This window comes from Salvelinus fontinalis, unplaced genomic scaffold (assembly GCF_029448725.1).
Source record: "Salvelinus fontinalis isolate EN_2023a unplaced genomic scaffold, ASM2944872v1 scaffold_0202, whole genome shotgun sequence".
NCBI lineage: Eukaryota > Metazoa > Chordata > Actinopteri > Salmoniformes > Salmonidae > Salvelinus > Salvelinus fontinalis.
The window spans coordinates 201,377-228,019 of NW_026600411.1; the positions used below are offsets into that span (position 1 = coordinate 201,377).

The following is a 26,643-nucleotide window of genomic DNA, read 5'->3' on the forward strand; positions in this document are numbered from 1 at the left end:
CTTGCTGTTAATCGGGTGAACAAATGACAGGAAAATCTGAACACTTCAATAATATTTATGTACAGGGTTCTATGGTGTAATGGTTAACACTCTAGACTTTGAATCCACTGATCCGATTTCAAATCTCAGTTGAACCTTCCTAGCTTTTGTGCTGAATTATTCACATGGCCTCCCAATAATCTAATCTCTTGCAGTTAATCGGGTGAACAAATGACAGGACAATCTGAACACTTCAAAATTATTTATGTACAGGGTTCAATGGTGTAATGGTTATCACTCAGGACTCTGAATCCTGCGATCTGAGTTCAAATCTCGGTAGGACCTACCTTGATTTTGTGCTGAATTATTCACATGGCCTACCAATAATCTAATATCTTGCTGTTATTTGGGTGAACAAATGACAGGAAAATCTGAACAGTTCAGTATTATCTATGTACAGGGTTCTATGGTGTAATGGTTAGCACTCAGGACTCTGAATCCTGCGATCTGAGTTCAAATCTCGGTAGGACCTACCTTGATCTTGTGCTGAATTATTCACATGGCCTACCAATAATCTAATCTCTTGCTGTTATTTGGGTGAACAAATGACAGGAAAATCTGAACAGTTCAGTATTATCTATGCACAGGGTTCTATGGTGTAATGGTTAGCACTCAGGACTCTGAATCCTTGATCTGAATTCAAATCTCGGTAGGACCTACCTCGAATTTGCAGTGACATACTCCTCTCCTGTCAACTTTAAAATTGTCGTGTGTGAAAGAAACAAGTGGGTGGGAGTTGATGAGCAGCCTTTCGTACACATGAATTGCTAGCCTACAGGAAATACATACTATGATTGCCTAGTAGGTTTGTTAATTGAGAACTTGCTACCTCCCAATGAACTGAAAATATTTCTGATTTTTTTCACACTAATCACATCAATCGTGTTGGAAATATGTGGACTTACAAGTTGTTACATGGTAGGGTAGCCCAGTTGATACCGTTTATGGCCAGAAAAAATTTTCTCTGTTTTTCCAGAGAACCTAGGAGAGCAAATCTGAACCCATCACAGAGTATTGATTACTGGGTTCTGTGCTGTCAAGGTTATCACTCAGGACTCTGAATCCTACAATCTGAGTTCAAGTCTTGGTCGGACCTGCCATGTGAATAATTCTTCCTTGTTGAACTAGAAGATAGCTGTCCAAATATTGTTGTCAGTTGAAAGTATTTGCAACACGTGAAGGAACGACTGTCCATTTTTTTCTGTAAAATTCCAAATTTGGTTAAGAATATGGTTCTATGGTGTAATGGTTAGCGCTCTGGACTTTGAATCCAGTGATCCGAGTTCAAATCTCGGTACAACCTTCCTAGCTTTTGTGCTGAATTATTCACATGGCCTACCAATAATCTCATCTCTTGCTGTTAATCGGGTGAACAAATGACAGGAAAATCTGAACACTTCAATAAAATGTATGTACAGGGTTCTATGGTGTAATGGTTAGCACTCAGGACTCTGAATCCTGCGATCTGAGTTCAAATCTCGGTAGGACCTACTTTGATTTTGCAGTGACATACTCCTCTCCTGTCAACTTTAAAATTGTCGTGTGTGAAAGAAACAAGTGGGTGGGAGTTGATGAGTAGTCTTTGGTACACATGAATGGCTAGCCTACAGGAAATGCATACTATGAGTGCCTAGTAGGTTTGTTAATTGAGAACTTGCTACCTCCCAATGAACTGAAAATTTTTCAGATTTTTTTCACCCTCATCACATCAATCGTGTTGGAAATATGTGGACTTACAAGTTGTTACATGGTAGGGTAGCCCAGTTGATACCGTTTATGGCCAGAAAATATTTTCTCAGTTTTTCCGGAGAACCTAGGAGAGCAAATCTGAACCCATCACAGAGTATTGATTACTGGGTTCTGTGCTGTCAAGGTTATCACTCAGGACTCTGAATCCTACTATCTGAGTTCAAGTCTTGGTCGGACCTACCATGTGAATAATTCTTCCATGTTGAACTAGAAGATAGCTGTCCAAATATTGTTGTCAGTTGAAAGTATTTGCAACACGTGAAGGAACGACTGTCCATTTTTTTCTTTAAAATTCCAAATTTGATTAAGAATATGGTTCTATGGTGTAATGGTTAGCACTCAGGACTCTGAATCCTGCGATCTGAGTTCAAATCTTGGTAGGACCTACCTTGATTTTGTGCTGAATTATTCACATGGCCTACCAATAATCTCATCTCTTGCTGTTAATCGGGTGAACAAATGACAAGAAAATCTGCACACTTCAATAACATTAATGTACAGTGTTCTATGGTGTAATGGTTAGCATTCAGGACTCTGAATCCTGCGATCCGAGTTTAAATCTCCGTAGGACCTATCTTGATTTTGTAGTGACATACTCCTCTCCTGTCAACTTTAAAATTGTCGTGTGTGAAAGAAACAAGTGGGTGGGAGTTGATGAGCAGTCTTTGGTACACATGAATGTCTAGCCTACAGGAAATGCATACTATGAGTGCCTAGTAGGTTTGTTAATTGAGAACTTGCTACCTCCCAATGAACCGAAAATATTTCAGATTTTTTTCACCCTCATCACATCAATCGTGTTGGAAATATGTGGACTTACAAGTTGTTACATGGTAGGGTAGCCCAGTTGATACCGTTTATGGCCAGAAAATATTTTCTCTGTTTTTCCGGAGAACCTAGGAGAGCAAATCTGAACCCATCCCAGAGTATTTATTACAGGGTTCTGTGCTGTCAAGGTTATCACTCAGGACTCTGAATCCTACAATCTGAGTTCAAGTCTTGGTCGGACCTACCATGTGAATAATTCTTCCTTGTTGAACTAGAAGATAGCTGTCCAAATATTGTTGTCAGTTGAAAGAATTTTCAACACGTGAAGGAACGACTGTCAATTTTTTTCTGTAAAATTCCAAATTTGGTTAATGATATGGTTCTATGGTGTAATGGTTAGCACTCTGGACTTTGAATCCAGTGATCCGAGTTCAAGTCTCGGTAGAACCTTCCTAGCTTTTTTGCTGAATTATTCACATGGCCTACCAATAATCTCAACTCCAGCTGTTAATCGGGTGAACAAATGACAGGAAAATCTGAACACTTCAATAACATTTATGTACAGTGTTCTATGGTGTAATGGTTAGCACTCAGGTCTCTGAATCCAGTGATCTGAGTTCAAATCTCGGTAGAACCTTCCTAGCTTTTGTGCTGAATTATTCACATGGCCTACCAATAATCTCATCTCTTGCTGTTAATCGGGTGAACAAATGACAGGAAAATCTGAACACTTCAATAACATTTATGTACAGGGTTCTATGGTGCAATGATTAGCACTCAGGACTCTGAATCCTACGAACCGAGTTTAAATCTCCGTAGGACCTACATTGATTTTGCAATGACATACTCCTCTCCTGTCAACTTTAAAATTGGCGTGTGTGAAAGAAACAAGTGGGTGGGAGTTGATGAGCAGTCTTTGGTACACATGAATGGCTAGCTTACAGGAAATGCATACTATGAGTGCCTAGTAGGTTTGTTAATTGAGAACTTGCTACCTCCCAATGAACCGAAAATATTTCAGATTTTTTTCACCCTCATCACATCAATCGTGTTGGAAATATGTGGACTTACAAGTTGTTACATGGTAGGGTAGCCCAGTTGATACCGTTTATGGACAGAAAATATTTTCTCTGTTTTTCCGGAGAACCTAGGAGAGCATATCTGAACCCATCCCAGAGTATTTATTACAGGGATCTGTGCTGTCAAGGTTATCACTCAGGACTCTGAATCCTACAATCTGAGTTCAAGTCTTGGTCGGACCTACCATGTGAATAATTCTTCCTTGTTGAACTAGAAGATAGCTGTCCAAATATTGTTGTTAATTGAAAGAATTTGCAACACGTGAAGGAACGACTGTCAATTTTTTTCTGTAAAATTCCAAATTTGGTTAATAATATGGTTCTATGGTGTAATGGTTAGCACTCTGGACTTTAAATCCAGTGATCCGAGTTCAAATCTCGGTAGAACCTTCCTAGCTTTTGTGCTGAATTATTCACATGTCCTACCAATAATCTCATCTCTTGCTGTTAATCGGGTGAACAAATGACAGGAAAATCTGAACACTTCAATAATTTTTATGTACAGGGTTCTATGGTGTAATGGTTAGCACTCAGGACTCTGAATCCTGTTATCCGAGTTCAAATCTCGGTAGGACCTACCTTGATTTTGCAGTGACATACTCCTCTCCTGTCAACTTTAAAATTGTCGTGTGTGAAAGAAACAAGTGGGTGGGAGTTGATGAGCAGTCTTTGGTACACATGAATGGCTAGCCTACAGGAAATGCATACTATGACTGCCTAGTAGGTTTGTTAATTGAGAACATGCTACCTCCCAATGAACTGAAAATTTTTCAGATTTTTTTCACCCTCATCACATCAATCGTGTTGGAAATATGTGGACTTACAAGTTGTTACATGGTAGGGTAGCCCAGTTGATACCGTTTATGGCCAGAAAATATTTTCTCTGTTTTTCCGGAGAACCTAGGAGAGTAAATCTGAACCCATCACAGAGTATTGATTACAGGGTTCTGTGCTGTCAAGGTTATCACTCAGGACTCTGAATCCTACAATCTGAGTTCAAGTCTTGGTCGGACCTACCATGTGAATAATTCTTCCTTGTTGAACTAGAAGATAGCTGTCCAAATATTGTTGTCAGTTGAAAGAATTTGCAACACGTGAAGGAACGAATGTCAATTTTTTTCTGTAAAATTCCAAATTTGGTTAATAATATGGTTCAATGGTGTAATGGTTAGCACTCTGGACTTTGAATTCAGTGATCCGAGTTCAAATCTCGGTAGAAACTTCCTAGCTTTTGTGCTGAATTATTCACATGGCCTACCAATAATCTCATCTCTTGCTGTTAATCGGGTGAACAAATGACAGGAAAATCTGAACACTTCAATAATTTTTATGTACAGGGTTCTATGGTGTAATGGTTAGCACTCAGGACTCTGAATCCTGTTATCCGAGTTCAAATCTCGGTAGGACCTACCTTGATTTTGCAGTGACATACTCCTCTCCTGTCAACTTTAAAATTGTCGTGTGTGAAAGAAACAAGTGGGTGGGAGTTGATGAGCAGTCTTTGGTACACATGAATGGCTAGCCTACAGGAAATGCATACTATGACTGCCTAGTAGGTTTGTTAATTGAGAACATGCTACCTCCCAATGAACTGAAAATTTTTCAGATTTTTTTCACCCTCATCACATCAATATTGTTGGAAATATGTGGACTTACAAGTTGTTACATGGTAGGGTAGCCCAGTTGATACCGTTTATGGCCAGAAAATATTTTCTCTGTTTTTCCGGAGAACCTAGGAGAGTAAATCTGAACCCATCACAGAGTATTGATTACAGGGTTCTGTGCTGTCAAGGTTATCACTCAGGACTCTGAATCCTACAATCTGAGTTCAAGTCTTGGTCGGACCTACCATGTGAATAATTCTTCCTTGTTGAACTAGAAGATAGCTGTCCAAATATTGTTGTCAGTTGAAAGAATTTGCAACACGTGAAGGAACGACTGTCAATTTTTTTCTGTAAAATTCCAAATTTGGTTAATAATATGGTTCAATGGTGTAATGGTTAGCACTCTGGACTTTGAATCCAGTGATCCGAGTTCAAATCTCGGTAGAAACTTCCTAGCTTTTGTGCTGAATTATTCACATGGCCTACCAATAATCTCATCTCTTGCTGTTAATCGGGAGAACAAATGACAGGAAAATCTGAACACTTCAATAATATTTGTGTACAGGGTTCTATGGTGTAATGGTTAGCACTCAGGACTCTGAATCCTGCGATCCGAGTTCAAATCTCGGTAGGACCTACCTTGATTTTGCAGTGACATACTCCTCTCCTGTCAACTTTAAAATTGTCGTGTGTGAAAGAAACAAGTGGGTGGGAGTTGATGAGCAGTCTTTGGTACACATGAATGGCTAGCCTACAGGAAATGCATACTATGAGTGCCTAGTAGGTTTGTTAATTGAGAACTTGCTACCTCCCAATGAACCGAAAATATTTCAGATTTTTTTCACCCTCATCACATCAATCGTGTTGGAAATATGTGGACTTACAAGTTGTTACATGGTAGAGTAGCCCAGTTGATACCGTTTATGGCCAGAAAATATTTTCTCTGTTTTTCCGGAGAACCTAGGAAAGCAAATCTGAACCCATCACAGAGTAGTGATTACAGGGTTCTGTGCTGTCAAGGTTATCACTCAGGACTCTGAATCCTACAATCTGAGTTCAAGTCTTTGTCGGACCTACCATGTGAATAATTCTTCCTTGTTGAACTAGAAGATAGCTGTCCAAATATTGTTGTCAGTTGAAAGTATTTGCAACACGTGAAGGAACGTCTGTCCAATTTTTTCTGTAAAATTCCAAATTTGGTTAAGAATATGGTTTTATGGAGTAATGGTTAGCACTCTGGACTTTGATTCCAGTGATCCGAGTTCAAATCTCGGTAGAACCTTCCTAGCTTTTGTGCTGAATTATTCACATGGCCTACCAATAATCTCAACTCCCGCTGTTAATCGGGCGAACAAATGACAGGAAAATCTGAACACTTCAACAATATTTATGTACATGGTTCTATGGTGTAATGGTTAGCACTCAGGACGCTGAATCCTGCGATCCGAGTTCAAATCCCGGTAGAACCTTCCTAGCTTTTGTGCTGAATTATTCACATAGCCTACCAATAATCTCATCTCTTGCTGTTAATCGGGTGAACAAATGACAGGAAAATCTGAACACTTCCATAACATTTATGTACAGGGTTCTATGGTGTAATGGTTAGCACTTAGTACTCTGAATCCTGCGATCCGAGTTCAAATCTCGGTAGGACCTACCTTGATTTTGCAGTGACATACTCCTCTCCTGTCAACTTTAAAATTGTTGTGTGTGAAAGAAACAAGTGGGTGGGAGTTGATGAGGAGATTTTGGTACACATGAATGGCTAGCCTACAGGAAATGCATACTATGAGTGCCTAGTAGGTTTGTTAATTGAGAACTTGCTACCTCCCAATGAACCGAAAATATTTCAGATTTTTTTCACCCTCATCACATCAATCGTGTTGGAAATATGTGGACTTACAAGTTGTTACATGGTAGGGTAGCCCAGTTGATACCGTTTATGGCCAGAAAATATTTTCTCTGTTTTTCCGGAGAACCTAGGAGAGCAAATCTGAACCCATCACAGAGTATTGATTACTGGGTTCTGTGCTGTCAAGGTTAGCACTCAGGACTCTGAATCCTACAATCTGAGTTCAAGTCTTGGTCGGACTTACCATGTGAATAATTCTTCCTTGTTGAACTAGAAGACAGCTGTCCAAATATTGTTGTCAGTTGAAAGTATTTGCAACATGTGAAGGAACGTCTGTCCATTCTTTTCTGTAAAATTACAAATTTGGTTAAGAATATGGTTCTATGGTGTAATGGTTAGCACTCTGGACTTTGAATCCAGTGATCCGAGTTCAAATCTCAGTAGAACCTTCCTAGCTTTTGTGTTGAATTATTCACAAGGCCTACCAATAATCTCATCTCTTGCTGTTAATCGTGTGAACAAATGACAGGAAAATCTGAACACTTCAAAATTGTTTATGTACAGGGTTCTATGGTGTAGTGGTTAGCACTCAGGACTCTGAATCCTGCGATCCCATTTCAAATCTCGGTAGGACCTACCTTGATGTTCTGCTGAATTATTCACATGGCCTACCAATAATCTATTCTCTTGCTGTTATTTGAGTGAACAAATGACAGGAAAATCTGAACACTTCAATAATATTTATGTACAGGGTTCTCTGGTGTAATGGTTAGCACTCAGGACTCTGAATCCTGCGATCCGAGTTCAAATCTCGGTAGAACCTACCTCGATTTTGCAGTGACATACTCCTCTCCTGTCAACTTTAAAGTTGTCGTGTGTGAAAGAAACAAGTGGGTGGGATTTGATGAGCAGTCTTTGGTACACATGAATGGCTAGCCTACAGGAAATGCATACTATGAGTGCCTAGTAGGTTTGTTAATTGAGAACTTGCTACCTCCCAATGAACCGAAAATATTTCCGATTTTTTTCACCCTCATCACATCAATCGTGTTGGAAATATGTGGACTTACAAGTTGTTACATGGTAGGGTAGCCCAGTTAATACCGTTTATGGCCAGAAAATATTTTCTCTGTTTTTCCGGAGAACCTAGGAGAGTAAATCTGAACCCATCACAGAGTATTGATTACAGGGTTCTGTGCTGTCAAGGTTATCACTCAGGACTCTGAATCCTACAATCTGAGTTCAAGTCTTGGTCGGACCTACCATGTGAATAATTCTTCCTTGTTGAACTAGAAGATAGCTGTCCAAATATTGTTGTCAGTTGAAAGTATTTGCAACACGTGAAGGAACGTCTGTCCAATTTTTTCTGTAAAATTCCAAATTTGGTTAAGAATATGGTTCTATGGTGTAATGGTTAGCACTCTGGACTTTGATTCCAGTGATCCGAGTTCAAATCTCGGTAGAACCTTCCTAGCTTTTGTGCTGAATTATTCACATGGCCTACCAATAATCTCAACTCCCGCTGTTAATCGGGCGAACAAATGACAGGAAAATCTGAACACTTCAACAATATTTATGTACAGGGTTCTATGGTGTAATGGTTAGCACTCAGGACGCTGAATCCTGTGATCCGAGTTCAAATCCCGGTAGAACCTTCCTAGCTTTTGTGCTGAATTATTCACATGGCCTACCAATAATCTCATCTCTTGCTGTTAATCGGGTGAACAAATGACAGGAAAATCTGAACACTTCAATAACATTTATGTACAGGGTTCTATGGTGTAATGGTTAGCACTCAGGACTCTGAATCCTGCGATCCGATTTCAAATCTCGGTAGGACCTACCTTGATTTTGCAGTGACATACTCCTCTCCTGTCAACTTTAAAATTGTCGTGTGTGAAAGAAACAAGTGGGTGGGAGTTGATGAGCAGTCTTTGGTACACATGAATGGCTAGCCTACAGGAAATGCATACTCTGAGTGCCTAGTAGGTTTGTTAATTGAGAACTTGCTACCTCCCAATGAACCGAAAATATTTCAGATTTTTTTCACCCTCATCACATCAATCGTGTTGGAAATATGTGGACTTACAAGTTGTTACATGGTAGGGTAGACCAGTTGATACCTTTTATGGCCAGAAAATATTTTCTCTGTTTTTCCGGAGAACCTAGGAGAGTAAATCTGAACCCATCACAGAGTATTGATTACTGGGTTCTGTGCTGTCAAGGTTATCACTCAGGACTCTGAATCCTACTATCTGAGTTCAAGTCTTGGTCGGACCTACCATGTGAATAATTCTTCCTTGTTGAACTAGAAGACAGCTGTCCAAATATTGTTGTCAGTTGAAAGTATTTGCAACATGTGAAGGAACGTCTGTCCATTCTTTTCTGTAAAATTACAAATTTGGTTAAGAATATGGTTCTATGGTGTAATGGTTAGCACTCTGGACGTTGAATCCAGTGATCCGAGTTCAAATCTCAGTAGAACCTTCCTAGCTTTTGTGTTGAATTATTCACAAGGCCTACCAATAATCTCATCTCTTGCTGTTAATCGTGTGAACAAATGACAGGAAAATCTGAACACTTCAAAATTGTTTATGTACAGGGTTCTATGGTGTAGTGGTTAGCACTCAGGACTCTGAATCCTGCGATCCCAGTTCAAATCTTCCGTAGGACCCTACTTGATGTTCTGCTGAATTATTCACATGGCCTACCAATAATCTAATCTCTTGCTGTTATTTGGGTGAACAAATGACAGGAAAATCTGAACACTTCAAAATTATTTATGTACAGGGTTCTATGGTGTAATGGTTAGCACTCAGGACTCTGAATCCTGCGATCTGAGTTCAAATCTCGGTAGGACCTACCTCGATTTTGCAGTGACATACTCCTCTCCTGTCAACTTTAAAATTGTCGTGTGTGAAAGAAACAAGTGGGTGGGAGTTTATGAGCAGCCTTTGGTACACATGAATGGCTAGCCTACAGGAAATGCATACTATGAGTGCCTAGTAGGTTTGTTAATTGAGAACTTGCTACCTCCCAACGAACCGAAAATTTTTCAGATTTTTTTCAACCTAATCACATCAATCGTGTTGGAAATATGTGGACTTACAAGTTGTTACATGGTAGGGTAGACCAGTTGATACCTTTTATGGCCAGAAAATATTTTCTCTGTTTTTCCGGAGAACCTAGGAGAGTAAATCTGAACCCATCACAGAGTATTGATTACTGGGTTCTGTGCTGTCAAGGTTATCACTCAGGACTCTGAATCCTACTATCTGAGTTCAAGTCTTGGTCGGACCTACCATGTGAATAATTCTTCCTTGTTGAACTAGAAGACAGCTGTCCAAATATTGTTGTCAGTTGAAAGTATTTGCAACATGTGAAGGAACGTCTGTCCATTCTTTTCTGTAAAATTACAAATTTGGTTAAGAATATGGTTCTATGGTGTAATGGTTAGCACTCTGGACGTTGAATCCAGTGATCCGAGTTCAAATCTCAGTAGAACCTTCCTAGCTTTTGTGTTGAATTATTCACAAGGCCTACCAATAATCTCATCTCTTGCTGTTAATCGTGTGAACAAATGACAGGAAAATCTGAACACTTCAAAATTGTTTATGTACAGGGTTCTATGGTGTAGTGGTTAGCACTCAGGACTCTGAATCCTGCGATCCCAGTTCAAATCTTCCGTAGGACCTACCTTGATGTTCTGCTGAATTATTCACATGGCCTACCAATAATCTAATCTCTTGCTGTTATTTGGGTGAACAAATGACAGGAAAATCTGAACACTTCAAAATTATTTATGTACAGGGTTCTATGGTGTAATGGTTAGCACTCAGGACTCTGAATCCTGCGATCTGAGTTCAAATCTCGGTAGGACCTACCTCGATTTTGCAGTGACATACTCCTCTCCTGTCAACTTTAAAATTGTCGTGTGTGAAAGAAACAAGTGGGTGGGAGTTTATGAGCAGCCTTTGGTACACATGAATGGCTAGCCTACAGGAAATGCATACTATGAGTGCCTAGTAGGTTTGTTAATTGAGAACTTGCTACCTCCCAATGAACCGAAAATATTTCAGATTTTTTTTCACCCTAATCACATCAATCGTGTTGGAAATATGTGGACTTACAAGTTGTTACATGATAGGGTAGCCCAGTTGATACCGTTTATGGCCAGAGAATATTTTCTCTGTTTTTCCGGAGAACCTAGGAGAGTAAATCTGAATCCATCACAGAGTATTGATTACTGGGTTCTGTGCTGTCAAGGTTATCACTCAGGACTCTGAATCCTACTATCTGAGTTCAAGTCTTGGTCGGACCTACCATGTGAATAATTCTTCCTTGTTGAACTAGAAGACAGCTGTCCAAATATTGTTGTCAGTTGAAAGTATTTGCAACGCGTGAAGGAACGTCTGTCCATTCTTTTCTGTAAAATTAGAAATTTGGTTAAGAATATGGTTCTATGGTGTAATGGTTAGCACTCTGGACTTTGAATCCAGTGATTTGAGTTCAAATCTCGTTAGAACCTTCCTAGCTTTTGTGTTGAATTATTCACAAGGCCTGCCAATAATCTCATCTCTTGCTGTTAATCATGTGAACAAATGACAGGAAAATCTGAACACTTCAAAATTATTTATGTACAGGGTTCTATGGTGTAATGGTTAGCACTCAGGACTCTGAATCCTGCGATCTGAGTTCAAATCTTGGTGGGACCTACCTCGAATTTGCAGTGACATACTCCTCTCCTGTCAACTTTAAAAGTGTTGTGTGTGAAAGAAACAAGTGGGTGGGAGTTGATGAGCAGCCTTTGGTACACATGAATGGCTAGCCTAGAGGAAATGCATACTATGAGTGCCTAGTAGGTTTGTTAATTGAGAACTTGTTACCTCCCAATGAACTGAAAATATTTCAGATTTTTTTCAACCTAATCACATCAATCGTGTTGGAAATATGTGGACTTACAAGTTGTTACATGGTAGGGTAGCCCAGTTGATACCGTTTATGGCCAGAAAATATTTTCTCTGTTTTTCCGGAGAACCTAGGAGAGTAAATCTGAACCCATCACAGAGTATTGATTACTGGGTTCTGTGCTGTCAAGGTTATCACTCAGGACTCTGAATCCTACTATCTGAGTTCAAGTCTTGGTCGGACCTACCATGTGAAGTTCAAATCTCGGTAGGACCTACCTTGATTTTGTGCTGAATTATTCACATGGCCTACCAATAATCTAATCTCTTGCTCTTATTTGGGTGAACAAATGACAGGAAAATCTGAACAGTTCAATAATATTTATGTACAGGGTTCTATGCTGTCAAGGTTATCACTCAGGACTCTGAATCCTACTATCTGAGTTCAAGGCTTGGTCGGACCTACCATGTGAATAATTCTTCCTTGTTGAACTAGAAGACAGCTGTCCAAATATTGTTGTCAGTTGAAAGTATTTGCAACACGTGAAGGAACGACTGTCCATTCTTTTCTGTAAAATTACAAATTTGGTTAAGAATATGGTTCTATGGTGTAATGTTTAGCACTCTGGACTTTGAATCCAGTGATCCGAGTTCAAATCTCGGTAGAACCTTCCTAGCTTTTGTGCTGAATTATTCACAAGGCCTACCAATAATCTCATCTCTTGCTGTTAATAGGGTGAACAAATGACAGGAAAATCTGAACACTTCAAAATTCTTTATGTACAGGGTTCTATGGTGTAATGGTTAGCACTCAGGACTCTGAATCCTGTCATCTGAGTTCAAATCTCGGTAGGACCTACCTTGATTTTGTGCTGAATTATTCACATGGCCTACCAATAATCTAATCTCTTGCTGTTATCTGGGTGAACAAATGACAGGAAAATCTGAACACTTCAAAAATATTTATGTACAGGGTTCTATGGTGTAATGGTTAGCACTCAGGACTCTGAATCCTGCGATCTGAGTTCAAATCTCGGTAGGACCTACCTTGATTTTGTGCTGAATTATTCACATGGCCTACCAATAATCTAATCTCTTTCTGTTATTTGGGTGAACAAATGACAGGAAAATCTGAACACTTCAAAATTATTTATGTACAGGGTTCTATGGTGTAATAGTTAGCACTCAGGACTCTGAATCCTGCGATCCGAGTTCAAATCTCGGTAGGACCTACCTCGATTTTGCAGTGACATACTCCTCTCCTGTCAACTTTAAAATTGTTGTGTGTGAAAGAAACAAGTGGGTGGGAGTTGATGAGCAGCCTTTGGTACACATGAATGGCTAGCCTACAGGAAATGCATACTATGAGTGCCTAGTAGGTTTGTTAATTGAGAACTTGCTACCTCCCAATGAACCGAAAATATTTCAGATTTTTTTCTACCTAATCACATCAATCGTGTTGGAAATATGTGGACTTACAAGTTGTTACATGGTAGGGTAGCCCAGTTGATACCGTTTATGGCCAGAAAATATTTTCTCTGTTTTTCCGGAGAACCTAGGAGAGTAAATCTGAACCCATCACAGAGTATTGATTACTGGGTTCTGTGCTGTCAAGGTTATCACTCAGGACTCTGAATCCTACTATCTGAGTTCAAGTCTTGGTCGGACCTACCATGTGAATAATTCTTCCTTGTTGAACTAGAAGACAGCTGTCCAAATATTGTTGTCAGTTGAACGTATTTGCAACACGTGAAGGAACGTCTGTCCATTCTTTTCTGTAAAATTACAAATTTGGTTAAGAATATGGTTCTATGGTGTAATGGTTAGCACTCTGGACTTTGAATCCAGTGATCCGAGTTCAAATCTCGGTAGAACCTTCCTAGCTTTTGTGTTGAATTATTCACATGGCCTACCAATAATCTCATCTCTTGCTGTTAATCGGGTGAACAAATGACAGAAAAATCTGAACTCTTCAATAATATTTATGTACAGTGTTCTATGGTGTAATGGTTAGCACTCAGGACTCTGAATCCAGTAATCTGAGTTCAAATCTCGGTAGGACCTACCTTGATTTTGTGCTGAATTATTCACATGGCCTACCAATTATCTAATCTCTTGCTGTTATCTGGGTGAACAAATGACAGGAAAATCTGAACACTTCAAATTTATTTTTGTACAGGGTTCTATGGTGTAATGGTTAGCACTCAGGACTCTGAATCCTGCGATCCGACTTCAAATCTCGGTAGGATCTACCTCAATTTTGCAGTGACATACTCCTCTCCTGTCAACTTTAAAATTGTCGTGTGTGAAAGAAACAAGTGGGTGGGAGTTGATGAGCAGCCTTTGGTACACATGAATGGCTAGCCTACAGGAAATGCATACTATGAGTGCCTAGTAGGTTTGTTAATTGAGAACTTGCTACCTCCCAATGAACCGAAAATATTTCAGATTTTTTTCTACCTAATCACTTCAATCGTGTTGGAAATATGTGGACTTACAAGTTGTTACATGGTAGGGTAGCCCAGTTGATACCGTTTATGGCCAGAAAATATTTTCTCTGTTTTTCCGGAGAACCTAGGAGAGTAAATCTGAACCCATCACAGAGTATTGATTACTGGGTTCTGTGCTGTCAAGGTTATCACTCAGGACTCTGAATCCTACTATCTGAGTTCAAGTCTTGGTCGGACCTACCATGTGAATAATTCTTCCTTGTTGAACTAGAAGACAGCTGTCCAAATATTGTTGTCAGTTGAACGTATTTGCAACACGTGAAGGAACGTCTGTCCATTCTTTTCTGTAAAATTACAAATTTGGTTAAGAATATGGTTCTATGGTGTAATGGTTAGCACTCTGGACTTTGAATCCAGTGATCCGAGTTCAAATCTCGGTAGAACCTTCCTAGCTTTTGTGTTGAATTATTCACATGGCCTACCAATAATCTCATCTCTTGCTGTTAATCGGGTGAACAAATGACAGAAAAATCTGAACTCTTCAATAATATTTATGTACAGTGTTCTATGGTGTAATGGTTAGCACTCAGGACTCTGAATCCAGTAATCTGAGTTCAAATCTCGGTAGGACCTACCTTGATTTTGTGCTGAATTATTCACATGGCCTACCAATTATCTAATCTCTTGCTCTTATTTGGGTGAACAAATGACAGGAAAATCTGAACAGTTCAATAATATTTATTTACAGGGTTAAATGGTGTAATGGTTAGCACTCAGGACTCTGAATCCTGCGATCTGAGTTCAAATCTTGGTAGGACCTACCTCGAATTTGCAGTGACATACTCCTCTCCTGTCAACTTTAATAGTGTTGTGTGTGAAAGAAACAAGTGGGTGGGAGTTGATGAGCAGCCTTCGGTACACATGAATGGCTAGCCTACAGGAAACGCATACTATGAGTGCCTAGTAGGTTTGTTATTTGAGAACTTGCTACCTCCCAATGAACCGAAAATATTTCAGATTTTTTTCACCCTAATCACATCAATCGTGTTGGAAATATGTGGACTTACAAGTTGTTACATGGTAGGGTAGCCCAGTTCATACCGTTTATGGCCAGAAAATATTTTCTCTGTTTTTCCGGAGAACCTAGGAGAGTAAATCTGAACCCATTACAGAGTATTGATTACTGGGTTCTGTGCTGTCAAGGTTATCACTCAGGACTCTGAATCCTACTATCTGAGTTCAAGTCTTGGTCGGACCTACCATGTGAATAATACTTCCTTGTTGATCTAGAAGACAGCTGTCCAAATATTGTTGTCAGTTGAAAGTATTTGCAACACGTGAAGGAACGTCTGTCCATTCTTTTCTGTAAAATTACAAATTTGGTTAAGAATATGGTTCTATGGTGTAATGGTTAGCACTCTGGACTTTGAATCCAGTGATCTGAGTTCAAATCTCGGTAGAACCTTCCTAGCTTTTGTGTTGAATTATTCACATGGCCTACCAATAATCTCATCTCTTGCTGTTAATCGTGTGAACAAATGACAGGAAAATCTGAACACTTCAATATTATTTATGTACAGTCTTCTATGGTGTAATGGTTAGCACTCAGGACTCTGAATCCTGCGATCCGAGTTCAGATCTCGGTAGGACCTACCTTGATTTTGTGCTGAATTATTCACATGTCCTACCAATAATCTCATCTCTTGCTGTTAATCGTGTGAACAAATGACAGGAAAATCTGAACACTTCAAAATGATTTATGTACAGGGTTCTATGGCGTAATGGTTAGCACTCAGGACTCTGAATACTGCGATCTGAGTTCAAATCTCGGTAGGACCTACCTTGATGTTGTGCTAAATTATTCACATGGCCTACCAATAATCTAATCTCTTGCTGTTATTTGAGTGAACAAATGACAGGAAAATCTGAACAGTTCAATAATATTTATGTACTGGGTTCTATGGTGTAATGGTTAGCACTCAGGACTCTGAATCCTGCGATCCGAGTTCAAATCTCGGTAGGAACTACCTCGATTTTGCAGTGACATACTCCTCTCCTGTCAACTTTAAAATTGTCTTGTGTGAAAGAAACAAGTGGGTGGGAGTTGATGAGCAGCCTTTGGTACACATGAATGGCTAGCTACAGGAAATGCATACTATGAGTGCCTAGTAGGTTTGTTAATTGAGAACTTGCTACCTCCCAATGAACCGAAAATATTTCAGATATTTTTCACCCTCATCACATCAATCGTGTTGGAAATATGTGGACTTACAAGTTGTTACATGGTAGGGTAGCCCAGTTGATACCGTTTATGGCCAGAAAATATTTTCTCTGTTTTTCCGGAGAACCTAGGAGAGTAAATCTGAACCCATCACAGAGTATTGATTACTGGGTTCTGTGCTGTCAAGGTTATCACTCAGGACTCTGAATCCTACTATCTGAGTTCAAGTCTTGGTCGGACCTACCATGTGAATAATTCTTCCTTGTTGACGTACATTTACATTACATTTAAGTCATTTAGCAGACGCTCTTATCCAGAGCGACTTACAAATTGGTGCATTCACCTTATGATATCCAGTGGAACAGCCACTTTACAATAGTGCATCTAAATCTTTTAAGGGGGGGGGGGGGTCAGAAGGATTACTTTATCCTATCCTAGGTATTCCTTAAAGAGGTGGGGTTTCAGGTGTCTCTGGAAGGTGGTGATTGACTCCGCTGTCCTGGCGTCGTGAGGGAGTTTGTTCCACCATTGGGGTGCCAGAGCAGCGAACAGTTTTGACTGGGCTGAGCGGGAACTGTACTTCCTCAGAGGTAGGGAGGCGAGCAGGCCAGAGGTGGATGAACGCAGTGCCCTTGTTTGGGTGTAGGGCCTGATCAGAGCCTGAAGGTACGGAGGTGCCGTTCCCCTCACAGCTCCGTAGGCAAGCACCATGGTCTTGTAGCGGATGCGAGCTTCAACTGGAAGCCAGTGGAGAGAGCGGAGGAGCGGGGTGACGTGAGAGAACTTGGGAAGGTTGAACACCAGACGGGCTGCGGCGTTCTGGATGAGTTGTAGTGGTTTAATGGCACAGGCAGATAGATAGCTGTCCAAATATTGTTTGGACTAGAAGATAGCTGTCCAAATATTGTTGTCAGTTGAAAGTATTTGCAACACGTGAAGGAACGACTGTCCATTTGTTTCTGTAAAATTCCAAATTTTGTTAAGAATATGGTTCTATGGTGTAATGGTTAGCACTCTGGACTTTGAATCCAGGGATCCGAGTTCAAATCTCGGTAGAACCTTCCCAGCTTTTGTGCTGAATTATTCACATGGCCTACCAATAATCTCATCTCTTGCTGTTAATCGCGTGAACAAATGACAGGAAAATCTGAACACTTCAATAATATTTATGTACAGGGTTCTATGGTGTAATGGTTAGCACTCAGGACTCTGAATCCTGCGATCCGATTTCAAATCTCGGTAGGACCTACCTCCATTTTGCAGTGACATACTCCTCTCCTGTCAACTTTAAAATTGTCGTGTGTGAAAGAAACAAGTGGGTGGGAGTTGATGAGCAGTCTTTGGTACACATGAATGGCTAGCCTACAGGAAATGCGTACTATGAGTGCCTAGTAGGTTTGTTAATTGAGAACTTGCTGCCTCCCAATGAACTGAAAATATTAAAGATTTTTTTTCACCCTCATCACATCAATCGTGTTGGAAATATGTGGACTTACAAGTTGTTACATGGTAGGGTAGCCCAGTTGATACCGTTTATGGACAGAAGATATTTTCTCTGTTTTTCCGGAGAACCTAGGAGAGTAAAATCTGAACCCATCACAGAGTATTAATTACAGGGTTCTGTGCTGTATAGGTTATCACTCAGGACTCTGAATCCTACAATCCGAGTTTAATTCTTGGTAGGACCTATCTGACATGGTAGGACCTGTCTGACATGTTGTTGGGGGTGATGGTGTTTAGTTGGGGTGTCTGACGTGTTGTTGGGGCTGATGGTGTTTAGTTGGGGTGTCTGACGTGTTGTTGGGGCTGATGGTGTTTAGTTGGGGTGTCTGACATGTTGTTGGGGCTGATGGTTTTAGTTGGGGTGTCTGACATGTTCTTGGGGCTGATGGTGTTTAGTTGGGGTGTCTGCCGTGTTGTTGGGGCTGATGGTGTTTAGTTGGGGTGTCTGACGTGTTGTTGGGGCTGATGGTGTTTAGTTGGGGTGTCTGACATGTTCTTGGGGCTGATGGTGTTTAGTTGGGGTGTCTGCCGTGTTGTTGGGGCTGATGGTGTTTAGTTGGGGTGTCTGACGTGTTGTTGGGGCTGATGGTGTTTAGTTGGGGTGTCTGACATGTTGTTGGGGCTGATGGTATTTAGTTTGGGTGTCTGACGTTTTGTTGGGGCTGATGGTGTTTAGTTGGGGTGTCTGACGTGTTGTTGGGGCTGATGGTGTTTAGTTGGGATGTCTGACATGTTGTTTGGGTGATGGTGTTTAGTTGGGGCGTCTGACAGTGTTGGGGTGATGGTGTTTAGTTGGGGTGTCTGACAGTGTTGGGGTGATGGTGTTTAGTTGGGGTGTCTGACAGTGTTGGGGTCATGGTGTTTAGTTGGGGTGTCTGACAGTGTTGGGGTGATGGTGTTCAGTTGGGGTGTCTGACGGTGTTGGGGTGATGGTGTTCAGTTGGGGTGTCTCACGTGTTGGGGTGATGGTGTTTAGTTGGGGTGTCTGACAGTGTTGGGGTGATGGTGTTTAGTTGGGGTGTCTGACAGTGTTGGGGTGATGGTGTTTAGTTGGGGTGTCTGACAGTGTTGGGGTGATGGTGTTTAGTTGGGGTGTCTGACAGTGTTGGGGTCATGGTGTTTAGTTGGGGTGTCTGACAGTGTTGGGGTGATGGTGTTCAGTTGGGGTGTCTGACGGTGTTGGGGTGATGGTGTTTAGTTGGGGTGTCTGACAGTGTTGGGGTCATGGTGTTTAGTTGGGGTGTCTGACAGTGTTGGGGTGATGGTGTTCAGTTGGGGTGTCTGACGGTGTTGGGGTGATGGTGTTCAGTTGGGGTGTCTCACGTGTTGGGGTGATGGTGTTTAGTTGGGGTGTCTGACAGTGTTGGGGTGATGGTGTTTAGTTGGGGTGTCTGACAGTGTTGGGGTGATGGTGTTTAGTTGGGGTGTCTGACAGTGTTGGGGTGATGGTGTTTAGTTGGGGTGTCTGACAGTGTTGGGGTGATGGTGTTTAGTTGGGATGTCTGACATGTTGTTGGGGCTGATGGTGTTTAGTTGGGGTGTCTGACAGTGTTGGGGTCATGGTGTTTAGTTGGGGTGTCTTACAGTGTTGGGGTGATGGTGTTCAGTTGGGGTGTCTGACGGTGTTGGGGTGATGGTGTTCAGTTGGGGTGTCTGACAGTGTTGGGGTCATGGTGTTTAGTTGGGGTGTCTGACAGTGTTGGGGTGATGGTGTTCAGTTGGGGTGTCTGACGGTGTTGGGGTGATGGTGTTCAGTTGGGGTGTCTCACGTGTTGGGGTGATGGTGTTTAGTTGGGGTGTCTGACAGTGTTGGGGTGATGGTGTTTAGTTGGGGTGTCTGACAGTGTTGGGGTGATGGTGTTTAGTTGGGGTGTCTGACAGTGTTGGGGTGATGGTGTTTAGTTGGGGTGTCTGACAGTGTTGGGGTGATGGTGTTTAGTTGGGATGTCTGACATGTTGTTGGGGCTGATGGTGTTTAGTTGGGGTGTCTGACATGTTGTTGGGGCTGATAGTGTTTAGTTGGGGTGTCTGACATGTTTTTGGGGTGATGGTGTTTAGTTGGGGTGTCTGACATTGTTGGGGTGATGGTGTTTAGTTGGGGTGTCTGACATGTTGTTGGGGCTGATGGTGTTTAGTTGGGGTGTCTGACATGTTGGGGCTGATGGTGTTTAGTTGGGGTGTCTGACAGTGTTGGGGTGACGGTTTTTTGTTTGGGGTGTCTGACGTTTGGTTGGGCTAATGGTGTTTAGTTGGGGTGTCTGACATGTTTTTGGGGTGATGGTGTTTAGTTGGGGTGTCTGACAGTGTTGGGGCTGATGGTGTTTAGTTGGGGTGTCTGACATGTTGTTGGGGCTGATGGTGTTTAGTTGGGGTGTCTGAAAGTGTTGGGCTGATGGTGTTTAGTTGGGGTGTCTGACAGTGTTGTTGGGGCTGATTGTGTTTTGTTGGGGTGTCTGACATGTTGTTGGGGCTGATGTTGTTTAGTTGGGGTGTTTGACGTGTTGTTGGGGCTGATGGTGTTTAGTTGGGGTGTCTGACGTGTTGTTAGGGCTTAAGGTGTTTAGTTGGGGTGTCTGACAGTTTTGGGCTGGTGGTGTTTAGTTGGGGTGTCTGACAGTTGGGGTGATGGTGTTTAGTTGGGGTGTCTGACATGTTGTTGGGCTGATGGTGTTTAGTTTGGGTGTCTGACAGTGTTGGGGTGATGGTGTTTAGTTGGGGTGTCTGACAGTGTTGGGCTGATGGTTTTTAGTTGGGGTGTCTGACATGTTGTTGGGGCTGATAGTGTTTAGTTGGGGTGTCTGACAGTTTTGGGGTGATGGTGTTTAGTTGGGGTGTCTGACATGTTGTTGGGGTGATGGTGTTTAGTTGGGGTGTCTGACAGTGTTGGGGTGATGGTGTTTAGTTGGGGTGTCTGACATGTTGTTGGGGCTGATGGTGTTTAGTTGGGGTGTCTGACAGTGTTGGGGCTAATGGTGTTTAGTTGGGGTGTCTGACATCTTGTTTGGGTGATGGTGTTTAGTTGGGGTGTCTGACAGTGTTGGGGTGATGGTGTTTAGTTGGGGTGTCAGACATGTTGTTGGGGCTGATGGTGTTTAGTTGGGGTGTCTAACAGTGTTGGGGCTAATGGTGTTTAGTTGGGGTGTCTGACAGTAATGGGGTGATGGTGTTTAGTTGGGGTGTGTGACAGTGTTGGGGTGATTGTGTTTTGTTGGGGTGTCTGTGATGTTGTTGGGGCTGATGGTGTTTAGTTGGGGTGTCTGACAGTGTTGGGGCTGATGGTGTTTAGTTGGGGTTTCTGACATGTTGTTGAGGGTGATGGTGTTTAGTTGGGGTGTCTGACAGTGTTGGGGGTGATGGTGTTTAGTTGGGGTGTCTGACGTGTTGTTGGGGCTGATGGTGTTTAGTTGGGGTGTCTGACATCTTGTTGGGGCTGATGGTGTTTAGTTGGGGTGTCTGACAGTGTTGGGGCTGATGGTGTTTAGTTGGGGTGTCTGACATGTTGTTGGGGCTGATGGTGTTTAGTTGGGGTGTCTGACATGTTGTTGGGGCTGATGGTGTTTAGTTGGGGTGTGTGACAGTGTTGGGGTGATGGTGTTTAGTTGTGGTGTCTGACATGTTGTTGGGGGTGATGGTGTTTAGTTGGTGTGTCTGACAGTGTTGGGGTGATGGTGTTTAGTTGGGGTGTCTGACATGTTGTTGGGTCTGATGGTGTTTAGTTGGGGTGTCTGACGTGTTGTTAGGGCTTAAGGTGTTTAGTTGGGGTGTCTGTCAGTTTTGGGGTGATGGTGTTTAGTTGGGGTGTCTGACATGTTGTTGGGGCTGATGGTGTTTAGTTGGGGTGTCTGACTTGTTGTTGGGCTGGTGGTGTTTAGTTGGGGTGTCTGACAGTTGGGGTGATGGTGTTTAGTTGGGGTGTCTGACATGTTGTTGGGCTGATGGTGTTTAGTTTGGGTGTCTGACAGTGTTGGGGGGATGGTGTTTAGTTGGGGTGTCTGACAGTGTTGGGCTGATGGTGTTTAGTTGGGGTGTCTGACATGTTGTTGGGGGTGATGGTGTTTAGTTGGGGTGTCTGACGTGTTGTTGGTTCTGATGGTGTTTAGTGGGGGTGTCTGACATCTTGTTGGGGTGAAGGTGTTTAGTTGGGGTGTCTGACAGTTTTGGGGTGATGGTGTTTAGTTGGGGTGTCAGACATGTTGTTGGGGCTAATGGTGTTTAGTTGGGGTGTCTAACAGTGTTGGGGCTAATGGTGTTTAGTTGGGGTGTCTGACAGTAATGGGGTGATGGTGTTTAGTTGGGGTGTCTGACAGTGTTGGGCTGATGGTGTTTAGTTGGGGTGTCTGACATGTTGTTGGGGCTGATGGTGTTTAGTTGGGGTGTCTGACGTGTTGTTGGTGCTGATGGTGTTTAGTGGGGGTGTCTGACATCTTGTTGGGGTGATGGTGTTTAGTTGGGGTGTCTGACAGTTTTGGGGTGATGGTGTTTAGTTGGGGTGTCTGACATGTTGTTGGGGTGATGGTGTTTAGTTGGGGTGTCTGACAGTGTTGGGGTGATGGTGTTTAGTTGGGGTGTCTGACATGTTGTTTGGGCTGATGGTTTTTAGTTGGGGTGTCTGACAGTGTTGGGGCTAATGGTGTTTAGTTGGGGTGTCTGACATCTTGTTGGGGTGATGGTGTTTAGTTGGGGTGTCTGACAGTGTTGGGGTGATGGTGTTTAGTTGGGGTGTCAGAGATGTTGTTGGGGCTGATGGTGTTTAGTTGGGGTGTCTAACAGTATTGGGGATAATGGTGTTTAGTTGGGGTGTCTGACAGTAATGGGGTCATGGTGTTTTGTTGGGGTGTCTGACATGTTGTTGGGGCTGATGGTGTTTAGTTGGGGTGTCTGACAGTGTTGGGGCTGATGGTGTTTAGTTGGGGTTTCTGACATGTTGTTGAGGGTGATGGTGTTTAGTTGGGGTGTCTGACAGTGTTGGGGGTGATGGTGTTTAGTTGGGGTGTCTGACGTGTTTTTGGGGCTGATGGTGTTTAGTTGGGGTGTCTGACATGTTGTTGGGGCTGATGGTGTTTAGTTGGGGTGTTTGACAGTGTTGGGGGTGATGGTGTTTAGTTTGGGTTTCTGACATGTTGTTGGGGTGATGGTGTTTAGTTGGGGTGTCTGACAGTCTGACAAAACTGATTTCAAAGATAAATGGGAGGCTATTCTCAACAAGTGTTCTTTTGACCTAATGCTACTTTTAATAGAAGATTCCAAAAAGGACAGACAAGTAGTCCAAACAGAAATTGAAGAATTAAAAAGGAAAATTTCAGAACACAGTGATATTTCTAACAAAGCACAATGTGATGAGATCTTGAAAGAGAAAGTAGACACATTCACTCTGACATTGAAGCAAGACAAGCTAAGAAAATTTAGAAGAGATGAAGTAGATTATAGAGATGGCAAGGTCTTTGCCTGGAGAAGACCAACACGCAAGAATTCAGAATCACATCTGCAGAGAAGGAAGCCTAGATCTGTTTCTTTCAACTTTACAAGCAGTGACGATGAGGATCACCCCAGACGCTCAGAGGCCAGCTCCTCCCTAGATTTTTTAGATCAGGAAGAGGAGCCACGCAGGTTCCTCAACAAGAGAGGGAGAGGACGCGGAAGAGGCCAACACGGAGGGGGAGGAAGAATTCAAGACTATCCAACCACACGGAGCAGGACCAGAACAAGGCTGTGATCAACATTTCTGGAGAACCCCTTTCTGATGATTGCATAAGGGTCTTGTCTAAAGGACTGTCCTTTTCCCCCACATATTCAACTAATGAATTTAATACAAAGATTGACCTATTTCGTTTCTACAGGAATCTACATCTGAAGGCCTGGTACAAGCAAAACATCTCTCCAACTACAGACACCAGTGTCTCAGGTCAGGCAGTTACTGTTCCCTCAAAAACACCTTTTAAGCCCAAGTCCACTTTTTGTCCCATAGTCCAGAATGCCACACTAAATACATTTGCCAAGAAAGTTAATTTTGATGTGGAGAATCTGTTTAAGGGTAAAATTGATTCCAACAAAACACGACGTAATCTTTCTAAGACAGAGAGGGATGCAGTTGAATCATTATCCAAAAATGAACGGATTGTAATTAAAAAAGCTGACAAAGGTGGTGCTACAGTAGTGTGGTGTAAAGACAAATATGTGACAGAAGCCTACCGTCAATTAGACAATGACGAATTCTACCAATCTCTTACCTTCAACCCTACAGAGGACCTAAAAGCTGATTTGAAAGGGATCCTCACAGAAGCTAAGGAAAATGGTTACATTTCAGACAATGAGTTCAAATTTCTTTTCAATGGCAGTCCGCGTATGGCCTCTTTTTACCTTCTTCCAAAAATCCACAAAAATCTTGAAAACCCCCCAGGCAGACCAGTCATTAGTGGTAATGAAAGTCTGACAGAACCCATCTCTAAGTACATTGATTACTTTATTAAGCCTTTTCTGTTGTCACTTCCAGCCTATCTTCAAGATACCACAGATGTGTTGAACAAAATTAAGGAATTGAAGAATATAGGTACAGCTTCCTTTTTAGTCACCATGGATGTGGAGTCTCTATACACCACCATTGAGCATCAACAAGGTTTGGCAGCGATGCACCATTTCTTGAGTACCCGGCCTGAAACTGAGATGCCTCCTACAGAATTCATTGTATCACTGACTGAATGGACTCTTAACCATAACATCTTTATCTTCCAGGACCGTATTTTCAAACAGGTCAAAGGATGTGCCATGGGAGCTTGCTACAGCCCTTCCTACGCTGGTTTGTACTTGGGTAAATGGGAAAATGACTTCATTTTGGATCCTTCTAATAACCATTTCTTTGACCGGATTATATGGTGGGGACGCTATATTGATGATGTTTGCCTGTTTTGGTCCGGCTCAGAAGATGAACTTATTTCCTTCCACCAATACCTTAACAGCATTAACCCTAACATCAAACTAACTATGGAATACAGCAAGGATAACATTCATTTTTTGGACCTCGATATTAGTAAAAATGACAAAGGTTGTTTGCACACATCAATCTTTAGGAAGCCTACAGATGGGAATACCATTCTGAGGGCAGACAGTTTTCACCCCAAAAGGCTAAAAGAGAATATTCCATATGGCCAATTCCAAAGAGTCCGTAGAATTTGCGATCAGGAAAAAGACTACAGTGTCAAATCTGCAGAATTGGAGAATCGCTTTTTGGATCGGGGCTACAGCGTTCAGGTCCTGAAAGATGCAGGTATAAGGGCTGGATTACTTGACAGAGAGAACTTGTTACGAAGAGGAGTGCCCCGTGATACATCAGAGAGAGTGTATTTTGTTACAAAATACAGCACTGAAGCAGAGAACATTAAAAGAATCATTAAAAATAATTGGGGAATCATCCAAAGTGATACGCTACTACGCCAAGTCTTTCTTGAACCACCAGTCATAAGCTTTAAGAGATGTCCTACCCTAAATGACAAATTAGTCCACAGTTACCTTCCGGGTGACTCTCAAAAAACTTGGCTTGACCACAAACCCAAGGGCTCTTTTAAATGTTACCAGTGCAACCATTGCAGTAATATTGTACAGAAAAAGTATTTTGTTGACACAGCTTCTAAAATGGAGTATTACCTCAAGCATTTTATTAACTGCAAAACCACTCATGTCATCTATAGACTGGAATGTCCACAGTGCAAGGTGTTCTACATTGGACGGACAAAGAGACGCCTTCAAGATCGCTTGACGGAACACAAGTACGCCATACGGGTAGGCAATGAAGACTACCCCATGGCAAGGCACTACAAGTCCTTACAATATGGTAACCCTGCCTCCCTACAAGCTATGGGTATTGATCATGTTCCGGCCTCTATTAGAAAAGGGGACCGTCTTAAACAGTTAAACCAAAGGGAAAGTTTTTGGATTTACAAACTACAGGCCACTAAGTACCCTGGTTTAAATGAAGATATGGATTTCTCACCCTTCCTGTAGGGTCGTTATGGGTCCATTTGCTGTCATCTAGTGGACATTTTGCTCAATTGCCCTCTAGCTATGTTTGGACTGTTGTTCATGTTTTAGTTGATGTGTCTGACAGTGTTGGGGTGATGGTGTTTAGTTGGTGTCTGACATGTTGTTGGGGCTGATGGTGTTGAGTTGGGGTGTCTGACGTGTTGTTGGGGCTTATGGTGTTTAGTTGGGGTGTCTGACAGTGTTGGGGTGATGGTATTTAGTTGGGGTGTCTGACATGTTGTTGGGGGTGATGGTGTTTAGTTGGTGTGTCTGACAGTGTTGGGGTGATGGTATTTAGTTGGGGTGTCTGACATGTTGTTGGGGGTGATGGTGTTTAGTTGGTGTGTCTGACAGTGTTGGGGTGATGGTATTTAGTTGGGGTGTCTGACATGTTGTTGGGGCTGATGGTGTTTAGTGGGGGCGTCTGACAGTGTTGGGGTGATGGTATTTAGTTGGGA

General features: G+C 42.1%; 26 non-coding genes across 26 annotated transcripts; all 26 read left to right on the forward strand.

The window, feature by feature from the left end:
• The first annotated feature begins 439 nt into the window (after positions 1 to 439).
• On the forward strand, positions 440 to 511 carry trnaq-cug (transfer RNA glutamine (anticodon CUG)). Its single transcript has one exon. It is a non-coding gene; the product is annotated as a tRNA-Gln (tRNA).
• A 759-nt stretch (positions 512 to 1,270) lies between these two features.
• On the forward strand, positions 1,271 to 1,342 carry trnaq-uug (transfer RNA glutamine (anticodon UUG)). The gene has a single exon. It is a non-coding gene; the product is annotated as a tRNA-Gln (tRNA).
• Positions 1,343 to 1,457: 115 nt separating this feature from the next.
• trnaq-cug (transfer RNA glutamine (anticodon CUG)) lies at positions 1,458 to 1,529 on the forward strand. Its single transcript has one exon. It is a non-coding gene; the product is annotated as a tRNA-Gln (tRNA).
• Positions 1,530 to 2,934: 1,405 nt separating this feature from the next.
• Positions 2,935 to 3,006, forward strand: trnaq-uug (transfer RNA glutamine (anticodon UUG)). The gene has a single exon. It is a non-coding gene; the product is annotated as a tRNA-Gln (tRNA).
• A 1,134-nt stretch (positions 3,007 to 4,140) lies between these two features.
• trnaq-cug (transfer RNA glutamine (anticodon CUG)) lies at positions 4,141 to 4,212 on the forward strand. Its single transcript has one exon. It is a non-coding gene; the product is annotated as a tRNA-Gln (tRNA).
• Positions 4,213 to 4,972: 760 nt separating this feature from the next.
• On the forward strand, positions 4,973 to 5,044 carry trnaq-cug (transfer RNA glutamine (anticodon CUG)). Its single transcript has one exon. It is a non-coding gene; the product is annotated as a tRNA-Gln (tRNA).
• Positions 5,045 to 5,617: 573 nt separating this feature from the next.
• trnaq-uug (transfer RNA glutamine (anticodon UUG)) lies at positions 5,618 to 5,689 on the forward strand. The gene has a single exon. It is a non-coding gene; the product is annotated as a tRNA-Gln (tRNA).
• A 115-nt stretch (positions 5,690 to 5,804) lies between these two features.
• On the forward strand, positions 5,805 to 5,876 carry trnaq-cug (transfer RNA glutamine (anticodon CUG)). The gene has a single exon. It is a non-coding gene; the product is annotated as a tRNA-Gln (tRNA).
• Positions 5,877 to 6,449: 573 nt separating this feature from the next.
• trnaq-uug (transfer RNA glutamine (anticodon UUG)) lies at positions 6,450 to 6,521 on the forward strand. Its single transcript has one exon. It is a non-coding gene; the product is annotated as a tRNA-Gln (tRNA).
• Positions 6,522 to 7,468: 947 nt separating this feature from the next.
• trnaq-uug (transfer RNA glutamine (anticodon UUG)) lies at positions 7,469 to 7,540 on the forward strand. Its single transcript has one exon. It is a non-coding gene; the product is annotated as a tRNA-Gln (tRNA).
• A 302-nt stretch (positions 7,541 to 7,842) lies between these two features.
• On the forward strand, positions 7,843 to 7,914 carry trnaq-cug (transfer RNA glutamine (anticodon CUG)). Its single transcript has one exon. It is a non-coding gene; the product is annotated as a tRNA-Gln (tRNA).
• A 573-nt stretch (positions 7,915 to 8,487) lies between these two features.
• Positions 8,488 to 8,559, forward strand: trnaq-uug (transfer RNA glutamine (anticodon UUG)). The gene has a single exon. It is a non-coding gene; the product is annotated as a tRNA-Gln (tRNA).
• A 947-nt stretch (positions 8,560 to 9,506) lies between these two features.
• On the forward strand, positions 9,507 to 9,578 carry trnaq-uug (transfer RNA glutamine (anticodon UUG)). The gene has a single exon. It is a non-coding gene; the product is annotated as a tRNA-Gln (tRNA).
• Positions 9,579 to 9,881: 303 nt separating this feature from the next.
• Positions 9,882 to 9,953, forward strand: trnaq-cug (transfer RNA glutamine (anticodon CUG)). The gene has a single exon. It is a non-coding gene; the product is annotated as a tRNA-Gln (tRNA).
• Positions 9,954 to 10,526: 573 nt separating this feature from the next.
• trnaq-uug (transfer RNA glutamine (anticodon UUG)) lies at positions 10,527 to 10,598 on the forward strand. Its single transcript has one exon. It is a non-coding gene; the product is annotated as a tRNA-Gln (tRNA).
• A 303-nt stretch (positions 10,599 to 10,901) lies between these two features.
• On the forward strand, positions 10,902 to 10,973 carry trnaq-cug (transfer RNA glutamine (anticodon CUG)). Its single transcript has one exon. It is a non-coding gene; the product is annotated as a tRNA-Gln (tRNA).
• A 574-nt stretch (positions 10,974 to 11,547) lies between these two features.
• On the forward strand, positions 11,548 to 11,619 carry trnaq-uug (transfer RNA glutamine (anticodon UUG)). Its single transcript has one exon. It is a non-coding gene; the product is annotated as a tRNA-Gln (tRNA).
• Positions 11,620 to 12,597: 978 nt separating this feature from the next.
• trnaq-uug (transfer RNA glutamine (anticodon UUG)) lies at positions 12,598 to 12,669 on the forward strand. The gene has a single exon. It is a non-coding gene; the product is annotated as a tRNA-Gln (tRNA).
• Positions 12,670 to 12,784: 115 nt separating this feature from the next.
• Positions 12,785 to 12,856, forward strand: trnaq-cug (transfer RNA glutamine (anticodon CUG)). Its single transcript has one exon. It is a non-coding gene; the product is annotated as a tRNA-Gln (tRNA).
• Positions 12,857 to 12,971: 115 nt separating this feature from the next.
• trnaq-cug (transfer RNA glutamine (anticodon CUG)) lies at positions 12,972 to 13,043 on the forward strand. Its single transcript has one exon. It is a non-coding gene; the product is annotated as a tRNA-Gln (tRNA).
• Positions 13,044 to 13,158: 115 nt separating this feature from the next.
• On the forward strand, positions 13,159 to 13,230 carry trnaq-cug (transfer RNA glutamine (anticodon CUG)). Its single transcript has one exon. It is a non-coding gene; the product is annotated as a tRNA-Gln (tRNA).
• A 573-nt stretch (positions 13,231 to 13,803) lies between these two features.
• On the forward strand, positions 13,804 to 13,875 carry trnaq-uug (transfer RNA glutamine (anticodon UUG)). The gene has a single exon. It is a non-coding gene; the product is annotated as a tRNA-Gln (tRNA).
• Positions 13,876 to 14,822: 947 nt separating this feature from the next.
• trnaq-uug (transfer RNA glutamine (anticodon UUG)) lies at positions 14,823 to 14,894 on the forward strand. Its single transcript has one exon. It is a non-coding gene; the product is annotated as a tRNA-Gln (tRNA).
• Positions 14,895 to 15,841: 947 nt separating this feature from the next.
• trnaq-uug (transfer RNA glutamine (anticodon UUG)) lies at positions 15,842 to 15,913 on the forward strand. The gene has a single exon. It is a non-coding gene; the product is annotated as a tRNA-Gln (tRNA).
• A 489-nt stretch (positions 15,914 to 16,402) lies between these two features.
• Positions 16,403 to 16,474, forward strand: trnaq-cug (transfer RNA glutamine (anticodon CUG)). Its single transcript has one exon. It is a non-coding gene; the product is annotated as a tRNA-Gln (tRNA).
• Positions 16,475 to 17,658: 1,184 nt separating this feature from the next.
• On the forward strand, positions 17,659 to 17,730 carry trnaq-uug (transfer RNA glutamine (anticodon UUG)). The gene has a single exon. It is a non-coding gene; the product is annotated as a tRNA-Gln (tRNA).
• The last annotated feature ends 8,913 nt before the right edge of the window (positions 17,731 to 26,643 follow it).